This window comes from Neodiprion pinetum, chromosome 4 (assembly GCF_021155775.2).
Source record: "Neodiprion pinetum isolate iyNeoPine1 chromosome 4, iyNeoPine1.2, whole genome shotgun sequence".
Classification (NCBI taxonomy): Eukaryota; Metazoa; Arthropoda; class Insecta; order Hymenoptera; family Diprionidae; genus Neodiprion; species Neodiprion pinetum.
The window spans coordinates 3,114,480-3,129,019 of record NC_060235.2 but is presented as its reverse complement, the minus strand read 5'-3'; the positions used below and the strand labels follow the sequence as shown (position 1 = coordinate 3,129,019).

At 39.0% G+C, this 14,540-nt stretch overlaps 1 protein-coding gene across 5 annotated transcripts in view; it reads left to right on the top strand.

Annotated features, from left to right (window-relative positions):
- The window catches only part of pxb, a 182,804-nt gene that overhangs the window by 125,931 nt on the left and 42,333 nt on the right, over window positions 1-14,540 (top strand). Inside the window, exons 1-2 of one of the 5 annotated variants that reach the window (XM_046621215.2) lie at window positions 6,604-7,180; window positions 7,270-7,319. The exons of 3 other annotated variants lie outside the window; for them this stretch is intronic. The gene's annotated coding sequence lies outside the window, so the exon portion shown is untranslated. Of the gene's footprint in view, window positions 1-6,603; window positions 7,320-14,540 lie in introns of those variants that run through there. One more of the 5 variants, XM_069135265.1, reaches the window with a different exon arrangement.

The following is a 14,540-nucleotide window of genomic DNA, read 5'->3' as shown; positions in this document are numbered from 1 at the left end:
AACCCTTCCCATATTTATTACGCTGAGACCTCTTCGCGAGCGGCTCGTTTAGCCAGGTGATCTAATTTTCGCCCACTTTGTAATACATCGTTGTTTGTTTTTTTTTTTTTTTTTTTTTTTATATACCTATTTTCAGAATTTTATCATCGAACTGATTTTCACACATGCCGGTCCAAAGGATATAAAAATTCCTGGATAAAAAAAAGAAAAAGCAAGCTAATCAGCTCCAGAAGCAAAATTTTTAAAGAAGAACGTTCGGGTTGTGTAATAATGTTGAAAATAAATAAAAACTGGAACATCTATGTGAATCGTAGAAAACTTTGAGAACATATCGTATTTGCGAACAGTGATTCATTTTTTATTTGACCAGATTTCTTTTTATCTCGAAATTAGATTCCGAGGGGAGTTTTCAGTGATGTTTCATCAATTCCGAACGAAGGGGTGAAGCTTAGGGGTTTAAACCGAAGTGTAATATACATACTATATTTATACAGATGTGCAAAAATGTTTGGTTGCTTCCGTAATTTCTCCCGGCAATTATATTAGTCATTTATTTTCATTCTTATTCCAATCAGAACAATTGAAAATCATGGTCCTTTGAAATATATAAATTGAGAAGACAACTTTGGCCTTATTACACGGGGGAGTGAAAATTCTTCGAACAACGGAGAATTATTTTCAACAACGCGTGTATTTATGGGTGTTTCATATCTCTGCGTGTGTGCGTGTGTGTGTGTATGTGCACGAAACGCGAAAGTTTCAGTGAAACGAAATCCGCATCCACGGCTCGTAAATACAGCTTAATTAAGCCGTTATTTAATTAAAAAGTTATCAGCCGGACTTGAAATCATCCCCGTACATGTCGAGAGAAATTCAGGAGTTATACGTATGATTTTATCAAACCCGGAGTGCCACGCCGACTACGACATAGGTATGATATCGTTTTGGGAGGACGAATTCAAAGCAGATTTAGGTATATCAACCCTCAACGCACCCTCCTCACGGATTTGCCATACGGTACACGGGCTTGATAAGATTAACCTTAAAGGGTTATACGCAGTTTGGAGGCCGAAAAAAGCAATTTTTCAAGGATCTTTCAGGGAGAAACGTTTCGATTTATTAATACAAAAATTTATATACATATCGGGGTAAGATTGAACTTGGTTCTGATATTTTTTATGTGTAAAAATAATGATTTTTAATGCTTCCCTATAAAGGCATCATCCGAAATGAATAAAAACAAAGATGAATTAGTTAATACAAGATATCATCTGGTCTTTGTTAATGTTAATTCTTAACAAATCGGTGGCTTGTCGATAAAAAAAATCGATTTGCCATAAAAATATTCGCCTTAACACGTTCATCAAATGGAAAATATTCGATCAAGGGGTGAAAAATATATTCACAAAGCTCGTGTAAAAATTTAAGATCGATCGGTTCAGCCGTTTCCGCGAAATTTTCCCTCGCCGACTTTGAAAATATACAAGTTTTGAGAAAAACACGTTCAAAGTTTCAAAAGCACTCTGAAACGCCGCAGAGCTTTTTTTGCAAACGTGCGCGCAACTTCGAGAATATTTATCGGATCGACGTGAAATATTCTGTGTAATTGAAAAAAAAAAAAAAAAAAATAACATCGTCAAGAATCGATACGGAATAAAGCTCGAACGCTGATGAAAATGTTTTTATTTATTTTTTTTTCCTTGCGTCATTAAAAAATTTTCCGCTCAAAAGCACGAAACAATTCTTCGTCACGTGCTCGACGATTCCCCAACTTTTTCTCGTCTACGTGTTTTTCATGCGTGTCTCTCGGCGGCGTCGGTTCGTAACATCTTCGAGAGTGGCTTAGAACTTTGGGAGGCCTGAAACGCTCTCTGAGTCACTCTATATGCAGCGGTGTATATGGGTCGTTAAGACTTGGAGCGGTGCGGCGACGGGCCGTAATCTTATCTTGAATTATCTCTGAACCTTGTTCCGCGGGCCCTGTTGACGCTTGACAAACTGTAGGACGCACGCAAACCGTGATGCAGCAACGTACGTGCGGAACAACGTCGCAACACGGGCACGCGTGCGCTTTTAGACCTTAAGGTTGACATCCCCGGGCTTGATAAGCGATGAAACGAAACCTCTGGGAGCAAAATTCTACTCGAGCCGAGGATTATCGCCGATGCAATAAAACTGACGTCTACAGCATTCCGTCAATTTTACAAGTTATTTTTCTTTTCTCTTTTTCTTCTGCCTTTTCATTATTGCGATACATACATTTACACGTTTATGTATTATATTGATCCTTGATAGGGTTGTTTTTGATTTTTATGCTTGCCCAGAGGCTCGAACGATTTCGAGTTGATCAAAACAGATATTCCCTAAAAATTTTAGCTTTCTGTATCAACTGTGACACGGTCCGCTTTGCGATCGATGTATGTCTTATGGAAATAACGTGGGAAAAACTTTTTTCTCTCGTTGAAATTTTACAATTCGTTTCACGAATATACCGACAATAGTGGAAAATACGATGTGATATGCTTTATGATAGAGTTGTTTGTTTCGTAGCTATATACTTGACGGATCGATAATTTTATATAAATTAAACTTTGAACGTTAATTAACACACGAACACTTTCGTTTACGAATTTTATGCGTCAGGGCTTTTCTTAAATCTTTCAATTCTCTAAAGAAATATCTATTTTTCATCATATTCGATACAGTCGTCAACGATTTATTAAAATTTCAAACAGCAAAGAAAGTTTTTCCCATGTTATTTCCACACTTTGATCACAAAACGGTCTATCTTAGAGTTGAAATACGGCGCTTGAATTTTCAAGAAATTTGTTTCTTTTTTTTTTTTTTTTTCTATCAATTCGAAAACGTTTTAAAGTCTGAAAATTCAAAAATATTACACATGTATCGAGGAAACGTGCGACGCATGTATGATTACGAAAAAAAATTTTGACACCGCGAAGAACTTGATGAAAAAAGATCTGAGAATTCGCGTCGACGAACACACACCGAGGTTCAATTTCTACCGGGCGAGAGCCACGCAAGAGCTTAACGAGCTTAACTCTGTCCCGCAGCCTCGTATTTTCTCCCCAACCCGATCTTCTCGATACGTGTGGTTGCGGGGCACACACCGAACCACGGAAACGAACCAATTACGGGAACAGAGAGAAGAAGGGAGGGGGGGGGACTCGCTGCACGCCGATCGACTTGCACGGAGCTTTTTCAGGAAATATATAACAATGGGAAATCGAAAGGTGCGGGTGATCAAGAGACGGGAGAAGCGGATCGATCGTCTTCTTCTTATTCTTCCTCCTTCTCCATTCACTCGATCCTCGTCATCAACTCTAAGACCGCGCTATTTTATTATGCAAATACGATAAATTATTGCTGCAATAATTTCAGCCGCAATGTTTTTTGGTTATTCAATCGATGCAGCACAAGGAAATCAGTAAAATTGATGGAATGAAATTTGTAAAGGATTTGGTATATTTACAGGTGAATTCAAAATTCGGATACTAGAAAAACACTGCACGTTGCTTAGCAAACTTTCAGGGAATGTTTTTCTGTTCGTTGTCACGTGAAATGAATTCCTTGATTTTTCTGAATAGACACGAATTTTTTAAAAATGTTTTGTTTATAAAATTCATTGATAACTTTTGGGAATTATTACTATTATACAAACTTTATATTCTTATCGGATTGATTTTAGTCGGTTATTTACAGATTTTTATCTCATCACAAAGTATTCAATAACGTCGACGAGACTCACTTTTGTTAAAAAATGTATACATCCTTGAACCGAATAATCTGTAAACTTTAACCCCGTAGAGAAAATTTATAAAGAAAAAAAAAAGGAAAACAACAAAAAACGAGAATCTCTGTACGCATATTCAGCGCGTGAAAAATCCATCATCCCGAGTAGATGGTAAGAAAAAAGAGCCTAAAAAAAAACCTATCGTTTTAAGGGTCGCAAATTCATCCTTGTTTTACTGGAGAGTATTTTCCACGTGACGTTTATTACGATTAGGATAAGCGGCCCGAAGTGTTTGCGGATTTTCGAGTAAGTTTGTCTTTCCCAGAGCGACTGCAGTTCAGAGATGAAGTGTCTACAGGTTTTAAAGCGTTCGTTCAGCCCACGTTCCGGGCGTTTAACGATGTTTGGTGATAGTTGACGGACTCGTAGAATTTCCGAGTGATTCTTCACGTGGATATAGAGAATCCAGAGTCCGGTGGCTGAAAAACCTGGCGCGTTGACCCCTCGTGTCGACTCTCCAACACGCGACCAAGAGACATCCAAATTTAATTAAGTACCGATATTTACTTAACGGATCTCCACCTCCGTTACCTTTTTCCCTTCCGTCGACGAGCACAGGTAAATCCATTGTGTTCGAAAAAACTCTGCCGCACCTCTCTCGACGTTCATGCTTGACGCGACCACTCGAGAACTTCTCTGTTCTCTCGTAGGCTTTGGATAATGGCGGTACCGGAACGAGGGGGGAGGAAAAATGTCGAGAACCATCGACGAGAGTGATAATCTCCGATGGTTCCTGTATATCGGAGGGACGAATGGTCGGAAACTTTGTCCAGTTTTTTATTCCACGTGTAAACGGCAACGTTGGCAGAAAAAATTTTACTACAAGCGTTGGAGGATTTATTTTTAGTTTTAGTTTTTTTTTTTTTTTTTTTTTCATCCGAACTTCGCGTACGATATTTTAATCCGTATCGACTCGAACACGTTTATTAGAGACGATCGTTAATACGGATTGATTTTTGTTTCGGCACGAAAATACGTCGCAGTTTTACGGAGATTTTATCCAAATCGTTACGGATGTGAATTTTTTTTTGAAAGATTGATCGAAATATACGTTCGGCATTAAATCTAGCGGGGAAGAAAATTAGAGAACGACGAATTCGACCGTGTTTTGAATCGGAAATAACAATCGATTGCGTGAAAATATTCGTTGTTACAAAAAAAAAAAAAAATAGTTTCGGAAAATTTATATACCGAGTAAAAAACTAATCAATTTCGAACAGCGTTGGACAATTCGTTCCAACGAAGGCTGATTTGTTCGGAAAATTGGTCTGAAATTTATAGATTGCGAACGAAAATGTGAAACTGTCAATCAAAATAACGACTCGAATGACTTTGATATTTTTTTACGTAACAAGGAATTACTGAAATCGTTGAAAATTATTCCGAATCTCTGGATTTTACGTGAAGAAATCGTGAAAAACGTTTCAAGTCTTGCTGCGAAAACTAAACGATTTCAATTCGTTAAAATTCCATGAATTTTCAGCTCTACGTACCTTCGTCGATTTTCAGTTTACCCCATGTGATTTCCATTAATTTTCATGAAAAAATCATTTGTACGAAAATCATGATCGAACGAACGAAAATCACAAGAAAAGTCGACGGTATTCACTCTAAATCAAAGTCAATGAATTGTCGCAATTCGTTCGATTTCCATTGAAATTAACCAATGACCGATATATTTTAAAACCAAAAAATTACCCGCGTTTCCCGAGTTTCTTCTACGTAATTACAAAACGTGTATCGTTCGAAAAGGGGTGCGAACTCGCAACTACCAAAATATTCCAAAGCTCTTCCACAATTCCCGTTCATATTAAACTCCTTTCATTTTTAACGTTTCCGAAAAAAAAAAAAAAAAAAAATATCACTCTAAATTCCCTCCTCATTCCCCTGCTATACATCATATTTCCACGCAGACCATGAATTGGAAGCTGAAACTCGCTACCGGGAGTCGGTCAGCCTCCTCCTCCTCCTCAGTCGGCCGACAAACGGGTCGCGTGCTCTTCTGGACCGAAGAGAGGCGCCGTGATCTCAGGCCTCTGGATGGAGGGCACTTCCCGAGGCTGCTCTTTCCCCCCTCACCCCCCCCCCCCCCCCCCCACCCACCATCCCCCTCCCAGCGCCGCCATCCTCCTCCTCCTCCCCGCCATCGGGGACAAATTCGAGTCTCCCCCTCCCCCCCCCACCAACGCCACTCACGCGATAAGTTTCCAGCCTCCTCAGGATCCCGACTACCCCCCCCCCCCCCCCCCCCCCACCCCTCCGCCGCCGTCGCTTTCCTATCCCACGGGAGATTTTCCTTGCCGGGCGGAAGGGGTGGGGAGGAGGGAGAGAGGCGTGCGTGCCGCACCGACAAACGACGCCACCGCCGCCCCTCCGACGCCGAATGGAAAAAGAGGCGGAGGCGTCGGCGAGGGGGGTGGGGGGAGGGGGAGGGGGGGAGGGAGGGAGAGAACACCGACCGGCTGCCCGGCTGGGGAAAGAGAAATTGAACCGCAGCGCAGGCAGCAGAGGGAAGGACTTGCGAGCCGAAGCTTCGGAGCAACAGTCTGCTCCGCGATCCCGAGGTGCGAGGAACGAAATTCCGGAGCCTCGGCGACGTGTGCGAGTTTATTCGAAAACGGGAGCTTTTTGAATAATTGAGAAGATTGCGCTTCGTTTTTTTTTTTTTTTTTTTTGGTTTTTGTTTTTTCGTTGTCCAACGTTGCGAATTTTTTAACTCGAAAAGTTTCGTCGAGAGTTGATTGGAGCTTTTTGTTTCGGAGTGGTTGTATCAACGTGTAATATCAGTTGTTGAAATTTATCTTTTTTTTTTTTTTTTTCTGTTTGACCGAGATCGGGGAAAGGATATTCGTTGTAACAATTTGTGGAGTAAAAGTTATTGTTCGTTGAAACGAAATGATAATTTGAAGCGTGAGTCAGTGCGATGTAATTGATGAGAATCGAGGTGATTATGCGACGGATGAGGGAAAACGCAGCGTGTGGATGCGGTGAAATGATTGCCTCGATGTGTTGCAATTGTTCCAAGTGTTTCAGACGTGTGCGGTATTTGTTGAATTTATCGTGATTGTGGAATCGTTTTCTTAACGTCGAAATGCAGTTTCGTGGAAGTTAGAAGAAGAGGGGGATAGATAAAACGGTAAAAATACGCAAGATTAAACTAACGCCTACGACAGTGCGGAGTAATATTCTTGAATCACGTTTTCCGTTTCTTTTTTTTTATTTATTTATTTTTTTTTATTTTCCTACGCAATTTCAACGGTGAAACCTGTCGGATTGTGAATAAATCTCAACCTGCTGAAAAGTGATTTTCGGTGCAACGTGTTAGATATAATAAGAATAATAATAGTGATACACAATGAATAGCCGAAGGTGATTATTAGCTGTGTGTATTTATGATAAAAAAAAAAAAAAAAGAAAGTGGAATAATGCTGAAATAATTATTATAATTAAAAATGCAGCCATCGTAGCGGATTTCTTTCACCATCTCTAAGACGCTGCGTATAAAAAGGTGAATTTCAAAGATACGAGTTCGATAATTGTATTCGTCCAGATTTTTTTACACTAATCTATTTTTATGCCCTTTTTGTTTTTTAATTCAAGATTTTTTGTTTTTACCCATTAACCGATTCAGGGATCGGACACCAAAAAACTTGCGACTTAAACTGTACGCGCTAAAATCTACGTAGGAGAAATTGAAAATCAACGCGATGCAACCTTTTAAATATAACGTACGTTGGAATGACTAAAGTTGCAGCTGATCGAATTCTTGCCAATGATTTATAAGATTCGTGTAATAATAACCAGTTTCTTTTTCTCCTCTCCGTTTCTACGAGAAAATTTATCATTTCAACCGCTGCTCACTTAATTGGATCTTTTTTTTTTATTTTATATATTTCATGATCACTCGACGAAATTTGTGCAATTAAAATAGAAACTATTGTACAAAAGTTGTTATAATCGAATCACGATATTCATTAATTTGTTTATCTTTAATTTATTCGTTAAAAAAAAAAAATTAACATCGATATCCTTCGAATCGGAATAAATCAAGTCAAAATGTTTTTCGAAAATTTGTTTGTTTAAGAATATCAAATAATTCGAATTCATCATACAAGATTCGCCATACATACATATAAACGAATTTCAATACGTTGCGTTGAAAATAATGCGGCAATTTAAAAATGATTTTCAAGGAGATGGCTTTTCAAAATTAAAGCACGCAATTTTGCTTACAACGATTTTTCTCGAAACACGCATCGTTCCGGTAACGTTACCTACAACTTAATTTCACCGTCCCGATTTTTCGCTCGATCTAAAAAGCCGCCAACTTCCTTCCGGCGCAGGCTTTGAATCGACGATCAGACGCGTCTGCACACCGTATCAGAGTTTATCTTTTCTGGCAAGGCAGCTGCGGCGGCGAAACTCGACGTCTTATTTCATCGGGCACGATCAGCCTTTCCACGGCTTATGAAACACCGCACGATGCGATTAAGGAAATCGTGAAACTCGAGCGAAGCTCGAAAGTCGGTCTCCTCGAGTCGCGACGCCGTTTTTTCCGGTTTCTTGTAAAATGGTATAAATTATGTAGAATGTCCGGAATGATTGGGCAACGCTGCAGTGCAACAAGGAATTACCGTTAGAACGGAATTATAAATTCTCAGATCAAGTTTTCCTCGTCTTCGAGTTAGTTGCGTAAAAGCTACGAATTTCGACGAAACATTGAGTAAATTCGCTCGGTGTAGAAAAGCTTTATCTTCGCACAAGGCGATCGGTTTTTAATTTTTATTATTTATAACTCGGTTAATTTTCAGGCTCAGGTTTAAATTGCGAGACTCGAAGACTCGGGATTTGCGAGAAAAATTACTCCGAGACTTCGGGATCGAGTAATCGAAGTGTTGGAAAAGATTAAAACTCGGAATATTTCTAAATACGAAAACTTGAAGGGGATTGAATAAATATCATTTTTTTTTTTTTACAAAAAAAAAAACATTACATATGATAAGCTTAATAAATGTATAATGTAAAAATTCAGAATTTCAGCCGTTCAAAATTTTGCGCTATAGGAGAATTTTTTTAACGCAGACAGAGAGAAAATGAAGAAAATTCAGCTTTTCGCTCTCGATTTATTTAATATGTGCCGATCTTTATCCACCAATTGAGCGTTTCGAAATTATACTATGATAACACACGTTGAATTCGGTATAACAATGCCGGGATCTTCGGGCAATAAACGTTGCCGTTTATGATGCGATTTCCTAAACTTTATCATAATGCTTTATTATATCGATAATCCGGCTGTATTTCTCCCACCCATATGTATTCTTTATCGTTTAAACGTGCCGTTGAACCGGCGCCTGAGAATCCGCATGCAAATCGTTACGTTTGTGTTGCAAAAAAAGAAAAAAAAAAACAAAGAAAAAGAAAAAGATTCTCAGTTTTTATCCCATTTTTCGAAAACCACGTTCTCAGATCAATCCGACCGTTCGAGGTTCGAGAACCAAATATCAACATCAGCAATCAGCGACGATAAACGACTTGCGGATCTATGCTCGAAGCTCTGATCGATGAAGCTTGATTGCAGGAAAAAAAAAAAAAAAAAAAACTTGAAAATATCCCCACAACCAATCAATTACACCTAAATACGGATTATTTAGCTATAATTTCACTATTTCATAATCATCGTTGAATGAAATTGAATCGAATGATATTACCGACGGCTCGAGTTTTCATTCAAGCCCGATCGATCCGAGCTTCAGGTTTCACGTAAAGCCCGCAACTATTTCACTAATCGAGGATAATCGGTATCGTCGCGCCTTTTTTCGCTTCCCCCAAATACGTACGTATTACATACATTCATATGTATATAATTAAACATATGCATACGTATTCACATGAGTGGCAATATGTATATGTATAGGGTACAGGTATATAATCCGGAGACAAATCGGTACACATTTTTCCCTGTTTCCCTGGTTCCTCTCTTTTATTTTATTTGTTTATTTATTTATTTTTTTCCCCTCACCTCCGCCTCTTCCCTCGTGCTTTTTTCTGTCGTCGCGTACGGGTATGTAGGAGCTTGCGCAAGCACGGTCAAAAAGAAACCGAAACAGAGATGTCCGTCGAGAAGATCCGGTGGAGAAAAAAATAAGAAACCGAAACGGGACAAAGAATCGTGACGAAACATTTATTTTTTTCTCCACCTTCCTCTTGTAGTCGGTACAAAAACTGACCAAAAGTTGTGCTTTCTTTTCTTTTCGTTTCGACTTTTCGTTTTTTTTTTTTTCCACATTTTTTTTCTTCTTCTTCGGTGCATATTCTTGTTCCTTTCACACAACGTTGCTGTAGAAAGAAGAAAACGATCGTTATCCCGCTTCTGCCGATGTTGCTGTTCAGTTTTGGAACGGATATTAATTCTTTCCCTGAGAGAATCTAATTTCCGGTGTTGAATTTAATCTGATAAATTGTTTAACGAGCTGATGAGTGGATTATAATAACCGTTAAAGCGATGATATTCTTTGACGAAGTGACGATTTTCATCTTATTGTGTGTGTGTATATATATATCGCACAACAGTCAAAGTGAAAATCTGCAGTCGAATCGCAAGCCCCTTTTTTTCCGCGTGCCTACTGCGACGCCGTCTCTCATAATCTTCAGGAAAACTACATTAACGAAATACTGCAAAGATTACATGGATTGCAAAGTGATTACGAGGATTACAGAGAGAGATTACAAGAATTACAAAGATTCCAGAGGCAGCAAAGATTGTAAGGATTAACCAAAGACGGCAAACATTGCACGAAGATTACCCGAGTTGCAAAGAGGTTGCAACAATTATAAAAAGGATACGGAAATTTCAAAGATACCAGATACGGCAAATATTACAAAAATTACCAAAAGACTGCAAAGATTGAACGAAAATTGATTGCCCCGATTGCAAAGAAATTACAAGAATTACAAAGATTCCAGAAACAGCAATGATCACAATGACTAACAAAATCGGCAAAAATTACACGATAATATCGTACGGATTGCAAAGTGATTAGAAAATGTACAAAGATTCCAGCGACGGCAAGGATTACAAAAATTACCGAAAGACTGCCAGGATTACACAAATATTACACAGATTGCAAAGTGATTAAAATGGATTACGTACAATTACAATGGATTACCTACGATTACAATGGATTACGTGCGATTACAAACGATTACAAGAAATTACTTGGCTTAGGTGGACCAAATTGAAGAAAAAAGAAAAGAAGAAAAATCGACAGTAAAGGAATAAAATTTGACATATATCTGACATAATGCGAAGCTACGATTAATTTTCTACTTTGGCGAACGAAAGTGGATGATAAATAATAAGATAAAAAAAAAAAAAAAAAGCAACCATCGAGAAGAAAAAAAAGGTTCTTTGCAACGCGCGACGAGATTTTCGGAAGAAAAATCATCTCGCGCGACGCGTGGGTAAAAAGATTCGCTTTTCTGTTCTACACGCACACACACACGCATATATATATATATATATATATATATATATCGGCCGGCTCGGACGCAACGTCGCCAAGGGGCAGGGGATCACCCTCGTGGGATTTTATGGGGAAAACGTGCGCGGACGAAAAAGTATACACGTGTGTATGTATTACATAACCAAACATACCTAACTTCGCGGGCTTTTTGCTGCCGGTGATTCGGAAGTCTGACGGGAGAACTTTTAATAGGTTTGTCGTCTTCCCATGGTGTCCCGTAAGGACAGAAAAAAAAAAAAAAAAAAAAAAGGAAGAAAAAAACGAACACCCCGTTCACAACAAATTCCACGTTTACGGGATATTCGAAAAGATTCGGGGAAAAATTACAAATACACGAATGCGGAGCGAAGAGTACGTGGTGTGCCTGCGTTGGTTCTACTAAAAAACCTGTTGGTAGCGAAAAATGAAAAACGTAATTCGAGGAGGGAATTGAATTTCTAAAAACAGTTGCTCGGTGAACATGTACAAATATATGAATCGCAGCAAACCTTAAAAATAGAATATTGACAGGACACGAGAAACGATTGAAGGATGTTTCCGGAACTTTTTAAGGGCAAGAGAAATTCAAGGATTTTCAGGATCACTGGAGACCACGTTTCCTCTCCTCTTCTCTCCTCGGCTTATATATCACATCATCAGCCTCAGAATCCGCTAATGATTGAGGATTATAATATTCCGCATGAATTCATTAATTTTTCGGTCAAGCACTCTTTTTTTTTTCTCCCTCTTTACCTTATACAGCTGTAATACGATTTCACCACGTTTTTACTTGTATAAAAAAAAAAGCTCTTTTCCCTGTTTCTTTTTTTTTTTTTCTCTCTCTCTCTCTCTCTCTCTCTCTCGCCTCGTTTGCGACGCTGCTTACGTTGTACTCGCGATTCACACGCACGGAATATCTACACAAACTTGAGTTGATAAAGAAAAATGTCCGTGGAGTTTTTAACTAAGCTTGAAATTTCATTGCGGCCGTATTCCTACCCGCTTTCACCGCGGCTCGATAAATGCCGTCCTGGCTGCTCGGCGGTAATTTCTTAGAGATATTCACCAGCGGACTTCGTTTCTGCATTGTATATATATATATATATATATATATATATATATACATATATATATGTATAAAGTATAGGCGCAAATACCTTCAACCCAGTGCGTCGTAAAAGCTTTCATTTCAAGCAAATGAAATAAAAAATGAATAAAAAATGAAAATAGTTAAGAACCGATCGGTAACCGGAACTGCAAATTTCTCTCAGTGCCAAAGTTTTTTTTCATCTTTCTCATTATTCGTCACAAATTTTGTCAAGTGTCACCTTAAAACGAGTTAAAAAAAAAAAAAAAAAAAAAAAACGAATCATCCCACCGTACGTATTTAGAAGTCGAGTTGAGCGCCGGTTTCGAAATTCTGAAAAAAGACGGCCGCCGAAAAAATGTTGATAATTAAATTACGTTCCGGCTCCGACCGCGTCCCGGGAAACGCGGAAAACTGCAGGCGGCGAACGTGCGCGTTTTTCAGACATCCGCGCCGCGGGCGAATCAGGAAACAGAAGCTGCTCTCGGAACGCTTTCCTTTCCGTATGTACGTACATAAACGCTGCAACGTCGACGTGCTCGTGTGCTTGCAAGCACACACACGGCCGCGTGTCGCGTCGAATTTCCCCGCAAACGGAACGGCGACGTGCCCTTTAAATTCCCACGTGGGACACGCCGAAATTACGTATGCTTATTACCCCGCATATTAGGCAAATTTCCAACCCGCACGGTCCGCAGAGCGACTAGCTATAAGCTTTTCCCGTAAAGCACCGCGGTTACTAATTTATCCTGATTAAATTTTACCTACGGTAGTCACGTGATGTTTTTTAATAGCGTGAGAAAAAAAAATAATTTTTTTTTCTTTCATTCCCTGCGTTTTGCAATAATAACAATAATAACAACGATCGTTCGGTTGTTACTTTATTTTTTGTTCTTCTCACGTATAGTGTCGACGCTATTTTAAACGGACGTAGAGGATGTTTCTCTTTTTTTTTTTCGCAACGCGTATGGTTGGAAATAGTTTAACAAAATCTTCACGGATATACGCTTGTCGATATAGTTTTTATCGGCTGTTATTGTTATTTTTGTTATTAATGTCTCGAAAAATTTCGAAATCGTTTCAAACACATTCGGAAGTCACTGTAATAATTCATCCCGGCGGGCAGCTACGTCTAATAAACTTTCTTTGATACCGTATCCGCCACTGCTGAGCTGTAGCTTTATACAACGGAAATGGAGCTTTTACGTCCAGGCACCGGGGTAATGATTTTTATTTCCTTCCACTCTTCATGAAAGCTCTTAGCGAAGCCAGAGTCTCGGATCCCGGATTTTCAGCCTCTCGTCTCAACTTCATATCTCCGCCAACAGATGCGTCGAAAAATCCTGAGAACTCGTTTTTCACTAGTCGCGAACGAAATTCAATTTACGTACATAATGCGTCGTACGGGTGTAAGTTTATTTTTTTTTTTTTTTTTTTATTTTTTTATTTTTATTGTTTTTTCTAGCTTTAATTTTATGAGTTTCGATTTTTATTTCGCAACTTTGCCGCGGCCGACGCGAATATTATCGAAAGATAAATTATAATTTTTCTTTTCTATTCTCTCGCAAACGTAGCTGTCCCTAAAGTTTCCTCACCTTCGTCCCGTGTAATTCCGCCCAGCCAAGCAACAGCGGCAGCAGCATCAACAACAGCAACAGCAACGGCAACTCGAAACCCGTCGACCGATTTACGAGCGGTTCCATAAACCAGACCTTGCAACTTTGAACCGACCCAAACGCCGCGCAGCTCTCCGCCACGGTAGTTGGAACAAGTTTGTAACACTAAATCTAGGGGGCGTAAAATTTAACTTGGGCCTTCGGAGGAGCTGACTAATTTTACCTCGGACCTCGGGAAACCCGAACGCAGCCGGGAAATTATTTAAAAAATCGTTGAAATGCGTTTTTTTTTTTTTTTTGAATAAATTTTGTGTTTACGGAAGCGACATCGACTCGGCGAAATTTTTGACACTGCAAAGGATTGTCAACGTGTCTTACAATTACCGGACGAGACTGTATTACAAATTTAAATATTAAATATAATATATGAAATTCTCAAAAGATCCGTTTCGTTGATTTTTTTTTTCTTTTTTTTTTTTTTTTTAACTTTTGTTTTTATTTTACTCTCTTTTTTTCTTAGG